Here is a 26,324-nt window from a genome sequence, read left to right on the forward strand (position 1 = left end):
AATTCCATGTAGCTTTTTCACAGGGTTGCTGTTGTCATCGGGTATTTTGCAGAATGGCAAGATTTCTAACAAATGCAAACCTTATTGCATCTAAATGTAAAGCAGTCATTGCAATCACTTTTGGTTCTATACTAAGGTGCATTCTAGCATGCAGTAGGTATGGAGTTCAGTGGGCACTTGGACGCAAACAGAGTGAGATTCAAACCTACAGGCAGCTTTGACTTTCCAGCTCACCTAATCTGCATGTCTTTGCGATGTCAGCATACAAAGGTAGCTTCAAAAACTAAAGCCGATGGCTTCATTTTTGATTAAGCTTATAGTTCCACCTAAATGAGGTGACGCTGAACCAGACGCTGAAGCTCCCAGGGGATATTAATGCATGTCATTAAGTGTTTACTTGTCTCCTGTAGTTGTTGGTTTTCTTTGTCTGTTATTCGTTTTCTCTCTCCATGCTTCTTTTCTATCTTCTCATTCTCCTCAACTTCAACAGGCCGGTCCTCCCTGAGCATGGTTCTGCCAGAGGTGTCTTCCTGTTTATAGGAATTCTACCTTCCCGCCTTGACTCAACCTCTTAAGAACCTCGCTCTTAAAGATCATCAGATTCTCTCTTTAATACCGTTGTCGCTTTGCAGTTGTTCCCTTAAATATAAATGCCTTGACATAATTGCTGTTGTGAACTGGTGCAATAAAACAACACCACAACAAGTCCATAGCTCATGAAAGGTAAATATAGGTTTACCCGACAGGATATTGATCACAGGGTGATGATGCACATCTTTGCCCAGGCAAGCTGTTAGAGCAATATACTTTATTTTTTTCTTGATTTCAGCGGTTAGTTCCTCAAATATGCAGTTGATGTACTGATGATAGTAGATAGATACACCAAAGGCAACAGCAAAACCTAGCCCTCCAGTTGCAGAAGGTAATTAAACACAAAACAGCCAAAGCTCATGGTAAATGTTTTAGAATTAGGAAATATATTCAGTGTATTTGTTGGACCTCTGGGGTATAATGTAAGCTTTTACTCTCAGGTTAGAAATATAACTAGAACTGCATTTTACAATTATAAATTTTGCCCACGTGTAACAATTGTTTTCTGAGGACAACACAGAAAGGCTTATTCATACTTTTAATGTTAGCAGACTTTATAACTGCACCGATGCATCATTAAAAAACTTCAGAGGATCCAAAATACAGCAACACATCTTCCCATGAAAGCTAAATTGAGAGAAGGAAAGATTTTGCTCGGGGACCTGACTCTCTGTCTGATTGGCTGATATAGTACGCTCATTTTACATCACAAAGATCTGCTAAAATTTGTCTCTTAAAGCTTCCCTGTATAGAACTAAAACATATTGGCAAACGAGCATATGCTCTATTATTGGTCCTCATCTCTGTTATAGGCAAAAGGGATTAGTATCCAGTTCAAGAGATCAATTTAAATAACACATCAAAACACATTTTTTAAGGCTTAAGTTAAACATTTTTTTTAATTCTTTGATATCACTTATTTTCTTAGTTATATGGCTTTTTATTATTATTATTTGGTAGTTTATATCATTATTACTTTGTTCTCACACACTTTATTTACCAATGCTGTCTTGTCTTCATTATTATTATTAAGCACGTTGCAATAAAGCCAATACTATTATAATGTAATAATTTGCTGAGTCTTTTAAATGTAGGCCACAATGTACAGAAAAGCATGTGTGTAATTCAGCAGAGAATTTTAACACACACGAGTTCACATTTTGAATAAATTAGCCCCATTTGTGAATGCTGAAAACCAGTCACAGAGTGTGGAAATGAGTTTGGCTGCACTCTGGCTTTGTCTCTTAATATACGGTACTGTATAAGTTTCATTGCTAATAAAAGTCCTGTCAAGCTCTATGTTTGCCAGGGGGCTGCTTTGCTGTGCCAGTGCATAATTGTACAGGTCTCCCTTGTCAACTCTCCAAAGCTCCCTGGGCTCAACATGAGGCATCACAGCAGGAGAACAAGGGTCACAACCACTCGACATATCATTAATCACACAATCTTGGGGTTTTAGCCTGGGATTATCCATCCCTTGGGGGACTGAGTCAGTTATGGAGTCGCCCATAGGTGCAGCAGCTACAGGGAAATGTCAGTCTAGTGATGCCTGATAGACTCTGCCCTGGTTGAGGCAATCTGCAGAGAGGATGAAAGGGCTGGAACATTGATTTCAGCTGAAGAAGCAGGTGAGAGGAAAGGGGAAGGGAGTGATTCTGAAGGCCTTTAAAATAGCAGCCTAACCCCAGTTGAGGGAAATACACAAAGTATGGCAATTCATGTGTGGGTTCGGGAAAAAAGACCTGCAGTTAAAATGCTTTTAGTTCACTTACTTCTACCTCTTTTTTTCTTTCATTAACCTTGCAGTTTGAAGTCAGGGGGAGCAGCTGTAAAGCTGTTTTTAGTGTTGAATAATTTTGGTAGATTTGTAGAAAATGTTTGCTGTTTACAGGATACAGAAAGGATTTGGCTTCTACTGGAATCCTTATTTTCATGTGGGAGTATCAAAATCGAAATCATGCTGTAATAAGGATTACAAAGCTATACATATTTAAAAAGAATTAACTTTCAGACCCAGAGCTACTTTCATAAACACCTTTCTCTGCTTGCATGCAAGAGACCCCCTGCTTCCTCCTCCCACTTGGTAGTTAAAAGGTAAAAATGGACAGGAATTGTTGAGAGTTTAGAGAAAAAATATAAAACAGAATCATAATCTTCATACTTGACGGCGTTTTAATGCTCCAGGTGGATTCGACAAGTGCCTGGGACAAGAAGAACAAGTGACCGGTTTTCTGACCCCATCCCCTAAAGAGAGGGGGGGTCAACTGCCCCCGAGGCTGTTGTCTTAACCTGTGTAATTAATGGTGCATTAACGAGATGGCAGGTCTTTGAGCACATCGTGGCTCTTGCATTGCCCCTGCATTATTAATGCCAGCACAAAGAGCCTGTTTAATGAGCCTGAACTCTCTCAGTGGATGTTGATTAGGCATGCGATTGGTGTAAAGGCTCAGGCTTCTGAATCTATGTACATTTTTAGGGGGAAACAAAAACTCAGCAGTTTAACTCTGCAGTTATAATAGATTATAGATATATAAATATACTCTATATATGCAGCATCTTTAGCTAGGTCACAGGATTTCCAATTAACTTTTGTCTCAGTGTAGCTAATGATTGTGTGGGCTTGTAATATGCATTTTCATATGATAGTTAAGCTTGGTGTAATCAAGGCTGACTCAATTAGGTTTGTTTCACAACAGGAACATGTTTTATTTTGTCTGTACATATCATACAACTGGTTTTGGTCACAGTGTTTGAGTTAGTTTGGAGGTTTGGGATTCTTATCTTTTATTAAGTGTTCTCTGTGGTTTCACTGCCCTTCTGGTGAGTTTTTGAATATTGTTAGGCTTTAAATTCCCTTCTTTGATTTCATCATCATTTTTCTAGTATTCTGAGTAATACTGGAGTGTTTTGTATCAATTCCTAGTTTTGGTCTCTTTTGTTCGTTTCAATCTTTGGGCTCTTTGGTCTTTATTTAGCTTCAGTTTCTATTCCGAGTTTGTTATGTTTATGTGTTTAGTTCCCTTAGTGTTTCACTATCTGCCTGCCCCATCCTCAGTCTCCTCTGTTTTTCCATCCTTTTGCTTTTTATCCTTTTGGTATTCCCCTGTCTCTGTCTTCATGTTCAGAGGACTTTTCTGATTTCTTAAATAATGGATCTTTTTTGAATGTGTCAAAAAATGGTTTTGATTATTTTCACCTGTGTCTCATTCACCTTCTGTTCCTCATTCTCAGTCAGTCTTCTCTGTATAATTGGTCCCATTATTGCTATTTATCCGGTCTGTTGTAACACCTGTTTTCTATACTGCAAGTTCCCTCTGAGGTGAGCTTTTGTACCCTTTGAATCCATTCCTTTATTAGACTTTTATTATCACTTTTAATGAAAGCTTGTCTTTTGTTTTACTCACATCTTCTATATTTGGGTCCATCTAAGAACTGAACCTTAACAAATATAGCTGGAAAGGCAAATATCTCTTTTTAATGGACTCATAGAAAGTTGAGAACATCTTCCACACATTTATTTGACACTCAGTAAATATTAGCGATTTGTCGGCGTTAATAGAAAAAAACTGTGCGGTCCTTGTGTAATTTCCAAATCTGTAGCAATCCATTTTCCAATGATTAAAATAAGATCGATTTTTTTTCCTCTGCTGTCACTTAGTCTTTATATGATGATGTATTTGTAGTGATACAGCACGGCTGCATAGCTGGTTTATAATATTTTTCTGATGGTGCCAGACGATTGATTTAACTTGGTTGGCTTTGCTTCTGTAAGGTTAGTAAAACATGATTCCAGCAAGGCCAGATAATGTGTGCCATCTCATTATCTCTGAGGCTCTGACAGGAACGGCGTGGGAGGGAGACCCACAGGCATGGTAATCACTGTCATTGACCAGCAATATCAATTTCACAAGGCAAGATGCAGGTCGCTACTAGCTTTTCACAAGAAAGGCTTAAAGGTATACTTGGTAGTGAACAAATTGCATTGTGCTGCTATTTCTTCTGAAACCCAAAATCCATAGACTTCATGCAAATTACTCCTTCACTTGAAATGATCAGAATTTCTTTCTGGAGAAGATTAGCATATTTTTTGTCACGCAACATAATTTGGCAGCATCTGTGCAACAATGCAAAAGCTTTGAGTGCAGAACAATGAGCAGTTTCTAGGGGGAACGTTCCAGTACAACTCAACAAATGAATTCATAAAGCAACAATTACTTTGACCGGCTGTCATTATCCTTTCAAACAGCAGCAATGTTGCAACAAAGGTAGCAATTAAGAAACATTCTCCTTAAAGACTAGGGTACATTTCTGAATAGCTCTAATTACCACAGAGAATGAACCTGTTCTATCTGTGGCGCTCCCATCGAAGGTACACACTGTCGTAACTGCTGTGAGGGCTAGAAAGGTTTTCACATCACAGTAATAACTTTAATTTCTGTTAATAATCAGCATAATCAGAGCTCTCTCTAGTTTTCATGTAACAAGGTTAGGGAGGAACAAGACCTCTCCCTGTGTCAAGTAATTCTTTGTTACTGACAATGTAATAATTACAATACTTTTCCTTGATGAATACAGTCTGAGTTGTGTTAAAAATCTGAATTCAGCAACAAACTCACCCGGTATTGTTCTCTGGGGCTTTATTAATGGCCCACTGATGATGCTGAAAATCTGAACGAGGCGGGCACAGTGGCAAAAGTGACAAAAGAGCTCCAAGCGTCATTGTCCATCTCTTTGAAGTGAGGTTGTTAGCGATTCTCAGCTCTTAATGGGTTCTCTTGTCCTTAAGCATATGGGCCACAGCAATGTTTTTCTCTTTTGTCACTTTTCACTGGACACTTGAATCATACTGTCAGACTCAGTGATTACAGCAGATGGATCAACCAATCTGTGCCAGACACAATGAAAAACCAAAATGCTTCCCCAGTCAACTAGCAGACCTCAAATCTGTCAGCGTGTATGTGCCTGTGTATGCATTTGCTTGTGATATGTATCTCTGCCTTTTGGAAAAATCCATACACGCAGTATATGTAGCAGTGGGTACATATGCCTAATATAATGCTGTGCAACAGCAATACACACACAAATAAGGATTGTTTTTTTACCTTTTAATAATAAACAATTCACTCAGACAATGTTAATTTTTGGTGTTTTGTTTCGTTTTTTTACTTCGAACCTAAATTAGAAAATGACTGATAAATAAAGCTCGATGACAGGACAAAGTGTAAACTATCAGTGATAAAAGACACAACCGCATATATACATGATACTAAATTGTAATATTACCACAGATTAAGCAGTATGTTACATCATATTAACATGTTTCAATTTTGAAGCATAAATAGTTTGATTAGAATAAGCGATGGTCCTTGTGCAGCACAATGAGCACAACGAGTACTTTTTAGTTTATCAGCACAGATGTGGTATTTTCAGTAACACTCTAAATGTGCGTGCCAGTGGAAAAACTGCTGTTTTTCAGTGACAGTTTTGCCTTCAGCAGGGAAGTGCAACAATAAAGGCCTGTTGGAGGGATGCATTAACTGGTAATGTTAGTGTTACTTGTCTTGTGTTTATATCTTGCCTCTGGAAACAGAATCCATTAATAGTTAATTTTTATATCTTCCAAAATCTTCCACAGAATAACAACATAATAGACATTCTTATAGTGCCAGATTGCAACTACAGCAAAGAAATTGAAATGTACTAAATTGAGTGTTATCTGAGCACTGATATTCTTAATCATTTATCCAGCTTAGTAGGAGCTGAAGCCTACAACAGGTGACAGAGGGTGAAGTTTCCCAGCTGAGACGACATGATCCGACATCCACATCTACTACCAATATCATCTATTAACATAAAAAGCATGTACCTGGACTGTGGGGTTTAAACTTGCAAAGGGAACATGTAAAAACCGCTAAACAGGGTCAAACCTGAGAATCTTGAGCTGTGAGTAGACAGTGATAACCGCTGCACTGGCATGATATACAGTATATAGCATCAACTGGTAATATCTATAAACTTGAGGTGATGAAGTAAACTTTCCATTTATGTTATGTTTGAGGGTCAGGAAAAGTTTCCTGTGTTGAAAATCAGCTGTCATGTTGCATCTCTGGTGAAAGGAGCCCCTGTTTTGAAGACCTCTAATGCAACGTACAATTTTCAGGCAGCCTTTTACACAGTTGTCCAGACAATTTATCTCAGGATGGGAGTGTTTCAGTGACTTGAAGCAGGTGTGTAATTAGAGAACGAAGTGAGCTAGGACAAGGGGAGCCGGGTACACACACTAACCAGCATGCACATGGTAAAAACACTGGAGATAAAGTTATTTGGAAAGATTCTTTTTTTTTTTTGCAAATGGATTTTTATTTTTAATTTCATATCTTTCTTGGGTTCTGTATTGCTATTGAATGAATAAATGTCTTTATTCATTTTTCTGACTAAAGTATTTTGGATATTTTCAGTGAAAATAATCTTTACTCAAAAATAAAAGATCATTAAATCATACATCGGATCTTAATGAACAAAATATTCAAGCTGAAACCCTTTACTGCCTACTGGTTTTATGCATTCAAAATAACTTATGGGTATTCTCCTGATGAGATGGTTGATGTTTTCCTGGGGGATCTCCCCTAGATTTTGATCAGGGCATCAGTGTGCCACTGGTGAGTCCGTGACACTGTTTGGCAGAATGAGATGCACTGAAACAAAATGTTCCAGAGGTTTTTAATCGGATTCAGGTCCGGGGCACCAGTGCCTTCATCATCAAGAAGTTGCCTAGACACTTTGGCCATATCAGGCCAAGCATTTTCCTGCACCAGGAAGAATCCAGTGCCCCCTGTATCATAAATTTATGCAATAGGTTTGAGGACTTCCAGCACGATACCTTGCAGCGTTCATGTTCCTGTTGGCTTATACGTGGCGCTCTGTGTGACTCTCCAAGGATATGCCTCCCCATTCTATCACTGACTCGCTGCCAAATTGGTTATGCCGAATGATGTTGCAGGCAGCATAAGGTGCACCGCAGCATCTCCAGACTCTCTCATGCCTGTCACATGTACTCAGTGTGAACCTGCTCTCATCTGTGAAGAGAGTGCGGTGCCAGTGACAAAACTCCCAGTTCGAGTGTTCTCTGGCAAATGTCTGGCGATCTGCACAGCACTGGTCTGTGAGCACAGGTCCCACAGAGCTACGTTGGCCTTTGTGCCACCGTCATGAAGTCTGATTCTGATAGTTTGGTCAGAAACACGCACACGAGCAGCCGCTCTGGCAGCGCTTCTCCTGTTGCTCTTCGCACAAAGGAGCAGATAGCAGTTCAGGTGCTGGATTTACACCCTTCTGCAGCTCTCTCCAGGTCTCCTCATGTAAAGGCCAATCTCCTGGCTCCTCTTCAACACTCTTGAGACTGTGCTGGGAGAGACAGCAAACCTTCTTACACAAATAGTTGTGCAGTTCTAAAAGAGCTGGACTACTTGTCTGGCCTGAAATGGTGCAGTTGCCCCCTTCTTTTGCTAGGAGCACCCCAAAAATTCCCTTCTGGGGTTGTCTTGTTGCTGTTTCTCCTTTGCGCTTGTAGTCACTTTCATTTGTGCCAAAGCAGATGAAACTGGTTCAGAATCACTTATGTTTCTTAACTGCACAGATTGATATGCCGTAAGTTTAAATGACTATTGTGATGATCAAGTGCTCTCCTCTGGGTTTATAAATCTGTCAAAGTCATAACATCCTATCATTCAGACATGAGTCACTCTCACTTTAATGTTCCTTATGACTTCATTCAGACATTGCCATAGCATGGACAGCGTGAGCCACAGAACTTTATTCCTTAATATGCCTGCATGCTTTCATATTTTTGCTGTGTTGAAAAAGGGCTTAACGTTGGTGGGTCTAAGCTTTACTGTTATTCAAAAATGTTACTTTACTAATTAGCGTTGGATTAATTGCTTTCACTGTAGTCAGATTATCAAAAAAGTTTTTCTCAAGACTATAAAGATTTCACATCAATATACAAGTGCCCCTGTTACATCAAGGAATAACTGGGTCTATGGGGAAATACAATAATGCAGGATACAAATATAGGTAAAGCAATAAAATGTGACATGTATTCTCCCTATCCACAGAGGAACTGTATCTTCTAGTTTCAAAAATTACACACTTAGCGCTCGCGGGGTTTAAAAATGAGGTTCAAATCATGGATCATACATTTAGCATTAGCCCGCTCTCCACAGCACTCGCTGAAACTTCAGCGTTTCATCAGATTCTATCTATCTTAGCATGTTCTGGGAGAAGCCACGCGCTCATGGGGATACTGCGGAGGACAGACGCGCTCTTAAAATACATCAATAAGTACCAGAAGCCTAGCTTGGCATGCTATAACATGGAGAATGTTATTTACACGGATTCCTGGTTATTAGCATACTGACATTTGACAGTAGTAGTGAGAAGAGCAGAGAGCTAATGTGCTCACAGTAACATTTCCCGGTGGACCTGTCAGATGAATTCTCCTATCCCCTTTAGCTTTTCTCATCTCTGAGAGTGCTGCTAAAGTGAGGGTCAGGTCACTTCTCTCCTTATCTGTCTCAGAGACACGGGATGATTGAAATAGGCAAACACAAAAACGATTCTCTGGGTCTTTGTGTTAGGGAGCTACTGTTTTACTGGACAGCTTTCAAAGGATTTGTGACTTCTGTCGAAGGGACAAAAATGTAGTGTTTTGTGCACAAAAACTGTCTCTATAGCAACAAAAAAAAACACAAATTGATTAGGTAATTCTCAACAACTCATCTGCTAGTGAAAGTAAAAACACAAAGTCTATTTTTTGAGTTTTGCCAAGGAATCAGCGAGACTAGAAGCTTTTGACCCAGAAAATGAAATATCCACATCCCTGTAAGAGCACTGTCACTATCTTTGTGTGACCTCACAGTTCTCAACAGAGGTGACAAATCGTGTGCTCTGGAAGGCCAAGAGGGTGCTGACTTTACTTCCACCGCCACTGCACCATGGCTAGTATTCACACAGCATTGTGTGAGTAGTGAAATCCAGAGAAAAATCATCTTAAATGGAGATCAGCTCCTACTGAATATGAAAGTCCTATCGAGATAACAGTGCAGGCCTTAAGACTTCTTACAATGCAAGCAACTTTCAGGAGTCGTTAAGAGGACTTTTTTTTAATCTGTAGATCTTTGTAAAGATAGGAGAAACTGGCTGACCACAGAAAACTGCATCAAACCCTGAGAAGCAAGTTTGAACTTCATCTCATTAGAGATGAGTTTGGATTTCTCACTCAATAAATCAATATCGTTACACCATTAACACTGTTCTAAAGCTTCAATTAATTTCATTACTAGACAATTTATCCATCTTGCGAGTGAATGGAGTATAACAGACTTCTCAAGTGTTGCAAAAATCATTGATCGGATATACGTCTGCATCATTAGATGATGAACATATTTATAGTAGCTTGCCATTTACAGGCAATAAAACATTTAATACGGGTAAACTTTTGACCTTCTTTCTTACCTTCTTACATAAGAACTATAATTATATATCTATCAGAACCACAGAGACCATATCATCCTGTGTGCGCTGCAGGTTTGAGATACTTGCAAAAGGGTCTTATGTGCAGTTTCTTTTTGTGAAGAAAATAATCTGGATTGATCATCTTGACAAACTAATAAAGTGACTACACAGCTTCACCTTTGTCTAACTGAATCAGCTTTTTGCAATGGAGCACACTCAATGGCAACTGAGCCTATGAAACATATATACTTCCTCGTTAAACACTTATCAGAATCCGTTAAGTTTGTTGTAAATAACAGGCTATTGAGATCTTCACCCAATGTCCAGAGCTCATAAAGGCTACCATTAGTACTGGAATGAACAGATTTGTACTAGCAACAAACTAGAGATACTATTCAACTAAAGAGTGTAGGTTTGTATTTTAAGCATTTAATATAATGTTTATTGTGTCTGAATAGAGAGGTTTTTGTTCATATTTTGTATAAAAAAATATTCATTATGCTTGCACTTTCCCTTGACCGTGTCACAGATCGCTTTTTTCATACAGCATCAGCCTTGGATGAGTAACTAAAGCAGTTTTCATTGACAAAGTAACTTGCTTACAACTACAGTTAAACAGAAACATAAAGATGTATTTGTGGACTACAAGTAAAGGCAATTTTTTATTTGGATGCATTTACAATTTTTGAATGTAAGGTTGCAATCCAGTGTAAATGGGGTCTTATATGAAAATTGGGTATATTTTTAAGTTAGTTATTCTTTTTGAATGCATGAATTTCCCAAGGTAAGCTGATTAAGGCTTGTTTGCTATTATGCAACCACACTGACGACGCTAACGGCGTCAACGCGTTAGCATGGTTAGGTCTTTGACGCAGTAGTGCGTCCAGCCCCACGGATGGGGTGATCCACGTTAATTCGCTAACAGAGATTTGAAGTGTTAATGTGGTTATGGCTGGTTAACGCTGACAGCACTAATATATAAATATATAAACTAACTAAAATAAAAATATAAAAGTTAATGTCCTAAATAATCTCTTAGCAGTGACTATTGGTAGAGTTTTTTATGCCAAGGTCTCTATGAAACTATTCCAATTGTTTGTGAATTCCCTTCCAAATGACTCATTCGTTGCTCCCTCCTCTCTCTTCATCCACTCATCCTTTCAGTACAATCACCAGGTATAATCTGAAAACTCCCTGCCCTTCATGGTACATTATGTGATATGTCTTGGACTCTGTAGTCTAGTTTTTTAGTCTGTTGGGTTTTTTTTTTAGCTGCAGCAGTGTTCGCGTGGAAAGAAGAAGTGGAAAGAAGTTCTCCTGGGAAATGCTTTAGGAAGTCTGAGGCATTGTTACTTTGCATTTCCACATCACGCTATGCATTCTCATAGCATGCTATGATGTCTCAAAGTGTGTGCTGCGGAGGAGCTCTGTTAGTTTAATACTTGATATTTCCTATGGGGTCCACTGTGTGATGATCAAAGATGGAGACAACCTTGAAATGCCTCCCTCAATTTACACATGGAGCGTATCAGTGAGAGAAAGTAGGCTGAAACTGTGGAGGCAGAAAGAGATTATAGTAAAGACCGCCTGTATTAAAACTGAGAAAAAGGAGAGGCAGAAACTAGGGAAGAGAGTGAGTTGTGTCTAAAGAGTGGGGGGAGGATTCACAACCTCAGACCCCATACTGACAGCTAATTAAAGCTGTTAGGCCCATGATTATCACTTTTTGATTTTCATTATAAGGCTTTCAGCAAAATGTAGTCTTTTTCAATCCGGTTGGTCACGCTGATCATCCTTACTGAAACAAAAAACACACTATCTTTGACACATAAACTTAAGGACCCATGTAGAAGTTCTTCTGCCTTCTGCATGAGCGTTAGTTTGCACATATTGATGGAATTTGAGCTATGACTTATTCATCCTGGTTCATCTCCTAAAAAACACACAGTAATAGAGTTCTATGACCCGCTAGTGTTTGCTGAAAAGTGCAAATTTCCAAATTAGCTGAAATTTGGCAGGGCTATTTATATAGGATGAGGGCTTTCAAAGCTATGAAAATAATTCAGTTAAATCGACAAAATATGTCTGAATGAAACTGGTTTTCCCATTGAAAAAGGTCTACTGATGACTGTTTGAATGAGGGGCACGGTGGCGCAGTGATTTGGACTGTCTCACAGCAATACATGAGTTAAAATCACTCGTCTTTTCTGTGAGGTGTCTGCATGTTCTCCCCCTTCTTCTGAAGTAGATAAAGTAATAAAGTAGGCCTTATTCAGACATGGAGAAATGCACATTACACATCTCTTAGTAAGGCTTGTTGATATGTAATCAAAGTTTTTTTATAAATATAGAACATAATTTAAACATAACACCAGCCATTTCAAATAGTTCTCTGGGAGGATATTCATAATGTTGAACTGAGTTTTTGAGACGGAAATTGACAAAAACAGCTCAAACTCTGTTCCCTGTCTGCCCCCTTGCAGAGGCAGTACGTTGGTGTGAACTAGTGGGAGTGATTGTAACTAAAAGTAAAGGAATTATTGTGCCGCAGTCCTGAAGTTTTGAGAGAAGGTGATTCCGACGGTATTCAATCATCCAACAAGCAATTCTAAAGAAGTGCACTAACTGCTTATAGGAGTTCCCGAGTATATATTAAAGGAACGACGTGCTCACACGGTGTTTGACATCTGGCAGGCAATTGTACAGAACAGCGGGGAGTAAAGAGTAGGATATTCTTACGAGTCCTCACACAGGTTGTATAACTGATGGATTTACAAGTTGAAAAATTACAATTGTGGGAATAAGGCACACACGCCCACCTCTTATAGCAGCTTTTATATGTTTTTGCATCAGTTACCTCACTTCCTATAGAACACTGCTGCCTGTGTTTACAGTGCCCTAAGGACTGACAAGTGATGAATTCCAATTTGTTTTTTTACATATTCACTTTTTAATGCAGTTCACACGAATAAAAATGTAAATATGCAGTACTATGCCAAAGTCTTGAACCTTTTTATTTTATTTTATATCTTTATATTATGCTTCCAAAGAGCCAAAATTTCTATTTATTTTAAAGTGGTCTCGAGCACTTTTTCAGACTATCTGAAGTTTTTTCTTTGGCTTCTTTTTCACTCATTTGCAGTCCAGTCCTTGTAGTTTACCATTTCCATATGAAGCTTTTGTGTTTGTATTCAAGCATTTTTTTTGTATCATTCAAGCAAGTTGTTCCAAAATCCAAAAATACCAAATATAACAGGTTGACGGTCATAAATATATATATTTTGTTTTATTATAGTAGCCACTTATAGGATTTTAAGTTCAGTTTTGTGTGTTCAGTTTAGTATTTATAAATGATAATGATCATTAATGATTATTCGTGATCATAAGGTGTTACCGAGACATTTGTTAACCTAGTCATGCAAACAACGCATGACCTTAATTTATCTACATTTTGCTCCAGTCTCTTTTATGTTAATCAGATTTGTTTGCCAGTACATTTATGCAATTAGTGCATGTCTAATAAGCGGCTCTGCCTTATTATGCTGCTGTGTCTATGCTATGATTTTTCTTAATTAATTATTTATTTTGTAGAGTTTAAAATTTGCATCACCGCTCTCCAACTAAAATATATTGATTACCTGGTAAGGAACTGAACTGACATTTTACTTCAGTCCTCTGAATGCCAAGTTCTGCAGAAGTGTGTGTGCCATGTGTAGTGAGATGTTTGACCTTCCTTAGAGAAAGAAAGCTTCCAGCTGTTTGCAGAATGAAGTAGGTGGGTCTCTGCTTTACACTCTGCACTCAAGAACATCTCATAAAGGTTTCATGCGGTTGTGGAGTTCACAAGAGCCGTTTCACTTCATCTTGGTGTTTGTGAAGGTACTGCAGAATTTGCTTTGTAGTGTGAATGGTGACATTTTCTTAGGCGACATGAACATTATGAGCAAAGAATGTGTCTAGGACTACTTCTGTTTGCTGTTGTAAAAATGCCTAATCATCTTTGGCTTGTACTATGTCACTAAGCTAAACAGCCAGTCTGACTAAACGGCTGCCCATCATAGATCCAGCGCTGTTTTTAACTTTCTGCATATTATGGTTTCAAATCATTTTTCTTCTTGTAACTCTAAACCCTGTGCAGTAGCTTTTTGTTCCTACTGTTAAATGATCCAGATGTTTTGTTTCATACACGCATTCACATTCAGTGATTGCAAAGCAGTTTTTAAATCGCTGCCATTTGGTTGGAACCAATTTTGAGTAACTCGTGTTTATAGTATGTTGCAATTTCTGTTCAGTTTTTGTTCATAGTGTAACAAACAGGTGCTGTTTAAATTCTGTGTTGTTTGGCGGACAGGTTATGGGCTGTCCTGCCGTTTCTGCAATTTTTTAAACTAAATGTTATGACCTCCCTCTCCCCAGCCACCTCCTCCAGCTTATCCGGGGGAATACCAAGGCGTTCACAGGCCAGCCGAGAGATATAATCTCTCCAGGCTTAGGCTGCTGCCCCCGCGACCCGGCCCCGGATAAAGCGGATGAAGATGGATGGATGGATGGATGGATGGATGGATGGATGTTATGACTCCTTTTAAGTTATTAAGTTTATTCATGTTTAACCCTTCATTTTCCTGATCAACTGATGCAACCATGCCACAGTGTTAGTTTTATTTAGATCTGTAGATGTAGAGCTGCCCTTTAGACACACTTTATTAGAGTCAAAGTAGCTTGCAAAGAAAAGCGTCTGGACTTCTTTAAGTTGCTTGAAGACGTTTCACCTCTCATCCGAGAAGCTTCTTCAGTTCTAAGGTCAAATGGTGGGGAGTCCCAGATTTAAACCTATTGGGAGTGACCCCCCACAGAGGGACAAAAGGACCCCCTGATGATCCTCTAATCGCCTGAGCCAAGGTGTGAAACTGGGTGTGGGTCCCAATCAGCCAGAGTTTCGGGTGAGCTCATTGTGAAACCTGGCCCCACCTTATCATGCGAATTCCTGAGGTCAGATGGCCCAGGATGTGAGTGGGCGTTAAGGCGTCTGGGGAGGGATCTCAAAACTGGATTATAGATGGCAGACAGTTGGTGTTGTAAACCACCGCCTCTGTTCAGTGACTGAGAGCCTTCACAGACACAATTTATTAGAGTTAAATCAATTGTTTCAGTGTGGATGGAGTGATATTTTGGAAATTTATCTGTTGGAAACTGGCGTATAAGTTGCTGCCCATATAGTTCATCCTAACGCATGGTTCCAGTGAACAGGATGCCTCTTAAACCTGAATTAAAGTCAGATTATGTCAATACAGTAATTACTCCAAACTTGCAGGGTGTCATCTCCCAAGCCTTCATATTATTGCTGCACAATCACTGTCTTTATCAATATCTGTTAATTAAGAGATGAATCAAAAGTGTTGGTGGAAATGAGCAGTCAACTCAACAGGAAAACATACTTTGATCAAAATATATTCCACCTGCACTGTTGTCTCACAGCAAGAAGGTGCTGAATTCAGATTTAAAGGCTGACTGGGACCCTTCTGTGGGGAGTTTGCATATTCTCCCCCCGTCTATGCAGATTCTCCCTGGGTACTTCAGCCTCCTTTACTCAAATATCCTCCACAGTCATCAGATCTGAATCCAATAGAGTGCCTTTGGGATGTGGTGAAGCAGGAGATTCACTACATGGATGTACAGGCAACAAATCTCCAGGCACCGTGTGATGGTGTTGTGTCAATATGGACTAAAATCTCTGAGGAATGTTTTCAGCACCACAAACTGAAACAGCTGTTTCAAACACTCACCTTAAGATGGAAACACTTTCTTTTTTTACTTTCACTAATGATTTTCACTGGATCTGCACTTTCACTGTGCAGTTGTATCACCAGATATGAGATATCCCAGGAACATAAATACTTGTGATCTATGGCACAGCTGAAGTGCATTTGCTGCAGACACCAGAGCTCTTCAAACGAACAAGTAACGACTAAAAATGTTGAAAAGTTGCCTGCCGCCACTTTAATTGGACTCATCTGTAAGTCAGGGTAGAGGATTTATTTAGTTTAAAAGTCAAAACATTTCTCATCTGACGTTATTTCACCCTCCCTATTCTGCTGGCGACCAGATGCAGCATAATTAAATGTTAATCTCTCAAACACTTCTAATGCAATATGCTTTAATATAAGCCCTTTAGTTAGGAGAAACGATAGTGCTTTCACACAGTAAATATCCCTTGCTGAAACTTCTTATTGTATTAAAATGGAAATGCCTTTGAAAAGACAAAAATCCTTAAATCTAACATCAAATAAAAATAACATTTTGGAACAATAAGCGACTATATGCTGTGAATGGGGCTAACAAATGTAGGAGTGACAAATACAGTGTTTTCAAACTTTTTACTTGCTTGTTTCACAGTTCCACAGTGAATAAATGAATGTATCTGCCGACTATAAATGGAGCAAACAGATCATGGCAGAGTAGAGAGAGAGCAAGACAGGCAATGTCTTTCGACTTTTAACCAGCGTAGCAAATAGCTCTGTCTCCGTGGCACCTCTGAAAAGCTAGACTCAATCCATTAAACTGGCAGTTTGGTGAACTCTGCACAGCCCTTCAGAGCTTCAAAGCAAAAGATATATCCTGATGCTCCCTCATGGCTCAGATCCCATGCCTGAAGTGAAGAGCTGGTGCTTATCCTTAAAGACTTCGAGTAAGTTGAAGACGCTGGATCCTCCAAATACAAATAATACGAGACTCACACTGTGCGCATTCAGGAAATCACTCCACTAATTTAATTAGAGTGTAAAACAATAAAGAGCACAAAGAATCAGTCCACAGAGAAGCTCTGTTATTACATGATAACGGCACAATCCGTCCCTTGGATAGGCATAATCGCTTCATTAGTGTCAGATCTCTCAGTGTTAATTTGCAACTCTGGCTGTTATGAAGACTGTGTGAGGGAGAGGAAGCAGCATTTTTTTTAAAAATTTAAAAAAAAAATCGACATCTGCCTACAAGTGAACATGACATTATACCCTCAAGAGTGGTTCTGGTTGAGGGTTTAGCTGTCTTGCCATTTTTACTCACTGTAGGTGGCTGGGTGGAGAGAGGTGACAGACTACCATGGACTCAGGGTGCACTCTCACTGCTCCCGGCCAGCCATTCAAGATGACAAGTGTCACTGCGCCATACTGATCTCTTTTCCCCAAAAACAACAGCCTTGACCGCCTACAGGGAATATTGTCCAATTTGGTTATTTTATCAAGTTCTTTATTGTAAAGATGAGTAAAGACACAGAAGAGACTATCACACCTTATTATCCCTTAAGTACCTCTTTGACCTGTGTTGCAGTATACTCTGGCTCTTTGTACAAAAGAGCTGCATCTGCAGCATCTCTTGCTTTTGTCAGACCGTTGTTTGCGATCCTGGTCATTAAATCTTGTGTAAGTGATTTTCATTCTAAGCCTTTTCCTTGTAACCCCAGGTTTTCTTTCTTGGCACTTACTCAGAGGAAGAGAGGAGGGTCTCTTGTGTTGGCCAAACCTCTGGTGACAAGCCTCATTACATAACCACTGGCAAAAAGTAAAATATGCAGCAATAGGAGAGAGGCAAATATGCTGCAGTGAAAATGGCCTTTGATATGTCAGACATGTGATATAATGTTTCTGTGATTTTGTGTATCATTGGATTCATATTAGATTTTGTAGTTGTGACATTATTTTTTTGATTAATGCTTTGATGTTGTTGTTTTCCTTTTTGTCTTGATCCTTTTTTTAAGTCAGTTGAAATGTGTCTTTTAACTACATTCTCATCTATATCACATTGTTGATGGCTACTGAAGGTACAGACAGTTAGTTATACTAATGGCCTAAATAATTAAATGCCCACTTTAGCCTAATATTCTTCCTTTTGTTCAGTTTTCTCTGCACCATAGGCAGCTCAGTGATAGTACTATTGCAGCTAATGTCCTCACTTCAACCCACTGCATCAAGTTCATCCTTTCAGTCCTCCTCTTTTTCTTTTTCTTCTTCCTGCCCTTCTTTCTTTGGAATCTTTTGATCTTTGTAAATCTAATTTGGATTTTATTTTAGGTCAACTTAAACTGAAATTTTAACAGTAATAGTAATATTTTTGAAGCAGAGACTTACCAAAACATTGCACTGCTGCAAGATCAGTGCTTACTTTAGAGATGACTAATGACATTTTCACTACTAAAAGCTGTTGTGAAATTTAAAGACTACACTCTATATGAAGCCAGTCCCCAAGACTGATATGAATACAGTGCTTGAGTTGGTCCCCTCTGTCATTGTTTCTACTAACTGCTAATTAATCTCTTCTTTCCCTGAAAAAATGTGAAGCATAACCAGTTTGACAAAATCACATTTGACTGCATACGGGCATAAAAACAGCTTTTGTGCATCCAGTGATAATCCCTTAAATGTCTGAGTAATGCGAGTCAGTGTCAGTTGAACCAAGCAGCAACTTGCAGAGTTAGAAAACTAAACCAGTGTGGAAATATCAAAACCTACAGTTCCTTGAATTTCTTCAAAAAGCCAACCCCAAGTGGCTTACATACCTTTGTTAAAAGGTCCAGCTATGCTGCAGATATACCGTGTTTACAGCCAAGCAGAAAACATAGTTTTGGTTTAAAGATTGCGCAAACCACCGGGTGACATAATGGTGGCTTGGTCCATTTTTTTATACACAGTCCACTTTAGCTCTGGCAGAAGACTACAAGTTTGTGCCTGCAGAAATCTGGGAGTGTGAATAAACTAAATTAAGCAAAACTCTGGGAAATAGCTGCATGCATGCAATACAAAAGCTGCTTTTATGTTACTAAACTAGCTACCAGCCATGTAAGTAAGCATACACATTCTTTGCAGGCACACTTATGTATTGCGTGCCAGATTTTTGCTTGCTTAAATATTGCAGGTAGTGAATAACTGAATCGTGTTTTCCCATCCCCTTTAAGCCAGAAATGCAGAACAGACTCTCTGACGCTCTGAGGCATAAGGGTTTATCAGTTTTGTTACTGTACCAAAGTTAGGTGATAGATTCAGTACTTGTTATCTTGTCAGCCTGTGGATATAACTGCTGATTCCTGATTCATGCAGCCAGCAGACTTTAGAGAAATCCTCTGCTGGAGTTACACACTTTTTTTGTGCTGTTATTTGTACCTTTTTGCAGTTTGCTTAAATATTGAGTTCAATAAAAGAGTAATCGGATATATTAAATCTATCGAGTACCATTGATGATATGATGATATAAATGAAAAAAAATGCACAAAATACAACAACGAAGTTTAACCGCTGGTGCAGTTACAGCATTCAGACAACAGTCTTAGCTTTAGGCTATGATATGCACAATTAGCACCCTTTTGATTTGGTGGCAAGATCAAAATATTGGCTCCTTGTTTGTTAATTAGGACAGTTGCCTCAGAGGAACAGGGCTATTAAATCAAGATAATTATCAGACAGTGCCCCATGACGAAGAGGAATGACAAAGGAACTTGTGGCCGGTAACCTTGGCAATGGATGAAGCAGCCCGTTGTGGTCAACAGGCAGGTTTTTTTCCTTTAATGATGTCATACCTGTGTATTCGTCTTTAAATTCAGCATCCTGTCTGCAGAAGCGTAGCTCAAAAATGTATCTTGTGTGTAATTTAATAAGGTCAGGCAAAAGTAATGAGCCCTTCTTTCTTTTTGAAAAGCCATTGCTTTCCCTCAGAGAACCATTTTTAGCTGCAGATGAGTTAAAAAAAAAAAAAAAACACTTTATAGTGCAGGTGTGATAATGGCATATGACTAATTCAAATACTCTACACGGATGCCTGAAATGAACAGAAGAGTGTTTTTATGAGCGGTGCTGACTGGCTGATTCATAAGATTAATGGGACAAGGACAAAAAAGAGAAACGAGAAACAGATAAGAAAAACATAACAACGAGAATTTTCTTTCAGAGGGCTCATGACCTTTAAATTGAATATTCCACATGACAACATCGTGATATTTTGAACTTTTCAGTTCCATTATAACTCTAATTTACTGTCAGTGTTGGCAAGATACGCACATGGTCCTCCTAGGGTGCGCTCTAGTGCTGTTATCTTTAAAAGAATATTAAGTGTTGTTACCGTTGCAGATGAGGTAAAAAAATGTAATGACCCAAATCTGGGGAGGACCTTTGATTGTAAAGAACAAAGGAAGGAAAAGGAGCAGAGAAGAGAGAAGCAGTGCAATCCTTCTCTGTTTTCAGCCAGGAACTCACAGAGGAAGTGTCAATCTGTCAGAGGCTGGATATAATCTTCTACAATGTGACGCATGGGGAGATCATGGTGCCCTGTCACCGGTAGTCCTTGTCGTTGATTAAGGCTTTTCATCCTCCATTGGGCTAAGCTCTGGGCCGCGCGCACTTTGTCTTGTGACATGCGTAATTTCCTCCTCACAGTCTCCCCATCTTGATAGTGAGCTAATAGAAACTCTGTCCAGATCCACTTCTAATGAAGACAGATCCTCAGATGGCCAAGCAGTCTCATTTATATTACTAGTCTTTCAACTTGTTTTAAGTAGATTAGACATGTTCTATGCGACAACCAAAGAGAGAAGGGTGGGGGTGGGCGGTGGGGGGTGTAGGAAAAATAATTCATAAAGGGATTTCACAGGGCTTCATAATTTAAGCAACAACATAGCTTGGCTAAGAGTTTGCTTGATCTCTTTACAATTACGAGGGCTGTCATAAGAGATTGTAAATGTAATCAGAGAGTTGTAGATGTTCTTGGAGAAGTTCAGTTTAGTGTGGCTCAGTTGAGAGAATTGTAGAGGTGAAAAGTTACAATTATCATCATGACTGACGCCACATTAGCCTCACATTAAAATATCTAGCACATCTTTTTGAGGGTAGAATGAGGAAGCGGGCAGCATATTCTTCTTCAACTTTGAATAAATTATTATTCTTATTTTTAAATAGGTGTCGATTAGTTTTCCTGGTGTCCTGCAAAAACTTTCAGAACTGTTTTGGGTTTGTTTGTTTTTTTTAAATAAGATGAGAAAATACTGAGATCAGTCATCTAATAACATTTCCTACGGACTGTATATTTTTGTGTAGGTGGTAGATAGAAAAACATATAACAGCACAAATATAGATAAAATCCTACACAAGTTATCTAAAGCTTGGCATGTTGTGCTTTAAGGTTGTATTTTTCCATTACTGCAGCAACTGACCTCAACCAGACTTACATTAGCCTCTAATGATCCTGTGCATCCCACTCGAGGCTCGGGGGAACGGACAGCTCTCTGTCACAGACACTCTGGTTTAATGAGTTTGTTAACCAGTACTGCAATTAATAATTAAGTACAGCAGGTTTTTAGATAAATCTTTGTCTAACAAGTATCTTCACTGTAAAACAAACAAATTATACCAGATGACTAATCTGGTAGTCGTTAGTAATGTTGCAGTTTGTTTGTGATTTGTACTCAGCTTTGCAAATTTTTTGGTCATTCCATTGAATTGTATCCAGACATCTGGATGTTTAGACATTGTGCTGAGCCTATCACCTTGTCGCTGTTCCATTATGGGTGCTGTGATACCATAAGATCAAACGTTCTTGTTTAAAAATATCTAATAAAAATGTAAGTTTGTCTAAAATAATCTAAGTCTGTTTCCACAGATAACTGTATTTGTGTTGGCAGAATCAATTTTCGAAACAAATCTGATGGTGTGCTCAAAGTCCTCAAAAATTTGGACTCAAACAGTCCTGTAAAAATCATTATCGGATTGGTTTGACAATGTCAACGCTATCAGCCTCAGAGAAATCTGATGAAACAGATGTGATTTCTTCAGACTCTTAACCTGTGGATTAAAAGCTGTCACAAGATTACTCTGAAGTGTACTGCAAGAAAATTAAGAGTAAGACAGAAGTAAAACATACCCATTTATACCTTAAACATCAAAATGTGGAATCTGAGAAGATTAAGAGGAAATATATTTTTGGTTGAAGTGCCCTGAAAACCTGGACATCCAAAATATGACAAGGGACCCTTCTAAGGTGTTACAAGCCAGTAAGACCAGAATCCAAAATTTATAGATATATGCCCAGTTGTCGTATTTGTGTTTTTTCATATAAAACGTTTTGATCTGAAAAGAAATCTATAGAGGTGTTAAGTGCAGACTACCAGCATGGATTGGAATTAAAAAGAGATACTCAAGTAACCCAAAAGTTATACATACATGTAGTTTTGTATATGCTTTGGAGAAAAGTTGGTACTAATAAGGAGATTTACGGTTACTAAAATGTATTACTCATTAACTTGTATGTTGAGGTTTGCAAGCTAATATTTTTGGTTCTTCATGTTGTCACATTGGATGGCCCAAGTAGCTCTAAAGTTGCAATTTATTTTGTACCTTGTAGGCAAATACACTGGTCAAAATTCCAATAAACATCTAAGCTATTCCATTACATGCAGCACCACCAATCTGTCGGTGGAGATTATTCCAGAATTCAACCCTGTGGTCATTTATGAAGGGTGCAGCTTTAGAGGAAATGTGTTGTGCGTTGGACTGGTGGATGCTAAACCCCACAAACACATTAACATCAAAGAAAACTAAACTCACCAATATATATGCATTAAACATTAGCCACTGATCTTTAGTTATCATTGCTGCTACAGAGAGAAGGCCACCAAACAAGGTGGTGAAATTACCCAGGAAAACATGCTGAACTCCATGGGGAAAAAAATCCATAAAATGGAAAATAATGAAATGACTTTCTGGTGAAGTTTCAGCAGTAACCCCCTTCCTCCTCATAATTAAAACAATGCAGCAGGATAGCAGAAATCAGTGGCATATAATGTATACCAGAGCAATGAATGTATAAGGTGTAATAGATTGTGAAAGGAGCAGTCTGATGACAGAGATGGAGCATTTCATTAGAAAGGTCTGAATCAAGTCTGCACAGGTGGGTTTAGTGCGACGCTTTGATGGAAGACTGGAAGTTAAGAGTGCCTACACAGTACACCTGGAAGATGGCCTTTGGTTCACACAATTAGAGTTCCTTAGAGTCAGCACTATTTTGCATATTATTTAAATTTGGGGGGAAAAATAGCCAGACTTGTTCCTAGTGTTCAAAATTCTAATATAATCCATTGTTGTCTACTATTGTTCTTAGTATGCAGAGATATACAAAATACCAGTACAGCCATTCATTTAAATATCTAATTCAGTTCAGGCATGAGGAACTGACTGTGGACTCAAGTGGAGACACCAAGGAAAAGGCAGCTGAAGATCTGCAAGTGAAAACAGCACAAAACGGATTCATATAGGAACAGAAGTCATGTCACTTTGGCTAAAAGCATTTCTCTTCTGTACTGTGCAGGAACTTGGTTACTATTGATATGCAAGTAAAAGCCTAACTGACAATTATGAGAGCTGACCTTAGTGCATTATTGGTTCAGATTATATAAAATATGTTATAATGACTCCCCTACCTTCTTATACATGGGTTTTAGAAACTGAACATTTTAATTCAAAGAGAAGACTGGTTTCATGTGTGTTTGGGGGTTTTTTTTGTTTTTTTTGTTTGTTTTTTTTTTGGTTACCAAAAAGCCATGAAACTGCAAAAACAATTTCTTGTTTCAATTTCTTTAATAAGTAATTTCTTTTCGAAATAGTTCTTGATGCTTTGTGAAGAAAAGGTTCTATATAAATTCTATCTAAGCGAGCTTTTACTCTACTGGCAGCATGTTATGCAGACAACTGTAGATACTCATACTCCTTCATACATATTGACATTATTTTGAACCAAACACTTAAAATTCAATAAGACCTGTAGCCACTTTGTTGTTGTGTAATTTGGCATACCTCAGCCACCCGTCCACTCAAACCATTTCCGATGAGGCTTCGGCGAACAATAGCTGGATCAACTGAAGGGCCAGATGCATCTCCCAAGTCCTGTGTGAGGTCTTTACTTTGTTAGGCCTGACACTTTTGCTTTTGTCACCTACTTCTTTGGTTTCTCTAAAAATTTTAATGGCATGCCATTCCAAGATATGCCAAGGTTTTGGCTAACAGCTCTTTAGGAATCATCTTGTTGGTGCAAAAATCCTATTTTATGCCTGTCAAACTGTGTTATGTTTGGCATTTTTCATAGATCCAATGAACGAAATGAGAGCAAATTATATGTTTTTCCCAAAGGCTACTAAGAATAAAGTGTCTAAAGATACTGTTTAAATGGGTACTTTGCCAAGTTGTCTGTTATGTGTAGACACAACACTGATAACATCCCTGAGATGGGTGAAATTTTTATGCTTTAATGAAAGATCAGCATCAGTGGTTCAACAGATAAAAAGAAACAGTCTTCTGAAAATGGTCAGGTACAAAGACTGGACTGAAAATTATGGACAAAGCAGCCAATGCTGAAAGAAATACTTTGAAAGACCTTCAAAACTAATGCTCAAGACTGCTTTAAAAATTACAAGTCTGTGTCTTTAGATGCAAATTATAAAGGAATAAAAAAGAAGAATTATAAAGAAAAAAAGGTGACTCAAGACTTTTGCACAGTACCGTATGTCCTCCAGAACAAAACTAGAGCAACTTGTACAGAATTTGCCTTTTATGTGCCTTTTTATGCTTGTTTGTTTTTTCAGAAAGACGATGTATATTTTTATTCTTACAATCGAGTATGTTGGTGGAACCAGTAGTACTTAATCTAGCAGAACACCCAAATATATCAAATGCACTGCATGCCACGCACCGATATTTCTCTACATGGGTAAGACATCCAGAAAAGAAAAGCCTAAGGCATTCTAACAGTACCACTGAATGTGTGCGTGTGTTTCGAGTATTGCTCATATTATGGGGACCTAAATCTGTTTGCACAGTCAGATAATAGGAACAAGAAAGCAAGTAGTGTAGATAATTAAACTTTAATGTGAAGCCATGCCCACTGGGGTAATATTAGGCTAAGGTTACGTTAAGTTATCAGTAGTTAGGGCTAAAGTTAGACTAAGTCTCCATCATACATCAGTGCAATGTCTTAAGAGGTAACAGACACACAGCTGTGTACGTGCATTGTTCGGCTTCATGCTGCTGAGTTGTGAAGCAGCTGGGGTCTGGAATAGTGTTTGTATTGACTGAGGAGAGTCTACAGTGCCCCCATTAAAGTTGTGCTGTAAACAAAGACAGGACACGGTGTGTAAGTCAGATGAATTTCAGGTATCTTGAATCGTGAAACTGCCCACTGAAAATGCAACACACACCTGTGTACAAATCTGTAGACCTTCTTATAGTAAGCAAGGAGTTTCCTAAAATAAACAGTAGGTGGGCATCTTTTTAAAACATTTAAGCACTGTTATTACAGTGTAAGTAAATATGTCATATTTCCGTTATATTTACATGGGATGTTAGGCAATTAGGCATCTTAATTAAATGCTCGAACCAAGTAAAGTGGCTGCTTTCGACATAGAGAGCAGCTCTACTCCAAGGCCCTCTTGAATCACTGAACTCCTCACCATATCTCTAAGGGAGAGGCCAGCCACCCTTTGGAGAAAGATCATTTCTGCCGCTTGTATCTCCAAGCCGTTATCTGCAATCACTACCCAGAGCTCGTGACCATAGGTAAGGGTAGGGACGTAGATTGACTGCTAAATCGACAGTTTGCTTTTGTGTTTAGCTCACTCTTCACCACAACTGACCAGTACAGTGTCTGCATCACTGCAACCGCAACCTCAATCCGTCTGTTAATCTCTTGCTCCCCTAACTCATGAACAAGACCCAAGATACTTAAAGGACAAACAGACCAGAACCTCTGCCAGACGTTCCCAGCACACCTTCATTATAGGTTTGGGTGTGCCAGGTCTTTCCAGCATCCTTCCCCATCACCTGATCCAACTCACCACCAGGTGGTGATCAGTTAACAACTCAGCTTCTCTCTCTCTTACTCAGTTGTCCAGAACGATTGGAAAATCAATCATTGACCCGCAATATTGGGTGTCTTGGTCCCACGTGCACTTATGGAGATGCTTATGTTTGAACACAGTGTTTGGACGAACTGTGGTTTGTAGAGAAGTCCAATAACAATACACCAGTCAGGTTCAATGCCATTGATCACATGAGCATTGAAGTCTCCCAGTAGCATGATGGAGTCACTGAATGGAGCACACTCAAGCACACCATTGCTATGACCGCACAGGCAGCTAGTTAACAAAGGCACCAGCTGCACATGCTTCCTCCAAATGGACTAGGAAGTAGAGCAAA

The 26,324-nt window shown here is 38.9% G+C and overlaps 1 protein-coding gene across 2 annotated transcripts in view; it reads right to left on the minus strand.

The window, feature by feature from the left end:
- The window catches only part of LOC102199361 (metabotropic glutamate receptor 4-like), a 187,304-nt gene that overhangs the window by 151,863 nt on the left and 9,117 nt on the right, over positions 1–26,324 (minus strand). The window lies entirely within an intron of this gene.

This window comes from Pundamilia nyererei, unplaced genomic scaffold, assembly GCF_000239375.1.
Source record: "Pundamilia nyererei isolate P.nyererei 1_Seehausen unplaced genomic scaffold, PunNye1.0 scaffold00044, whole genome shotgun sequence".
NCBI classification, from domain to species: domain Eukaryota; kingdom Metazoa; phylum Chordata; class Actinopteri; order Cichliformes; family Cichlidae; genus Pundamilia; species Pundamilia nyererei.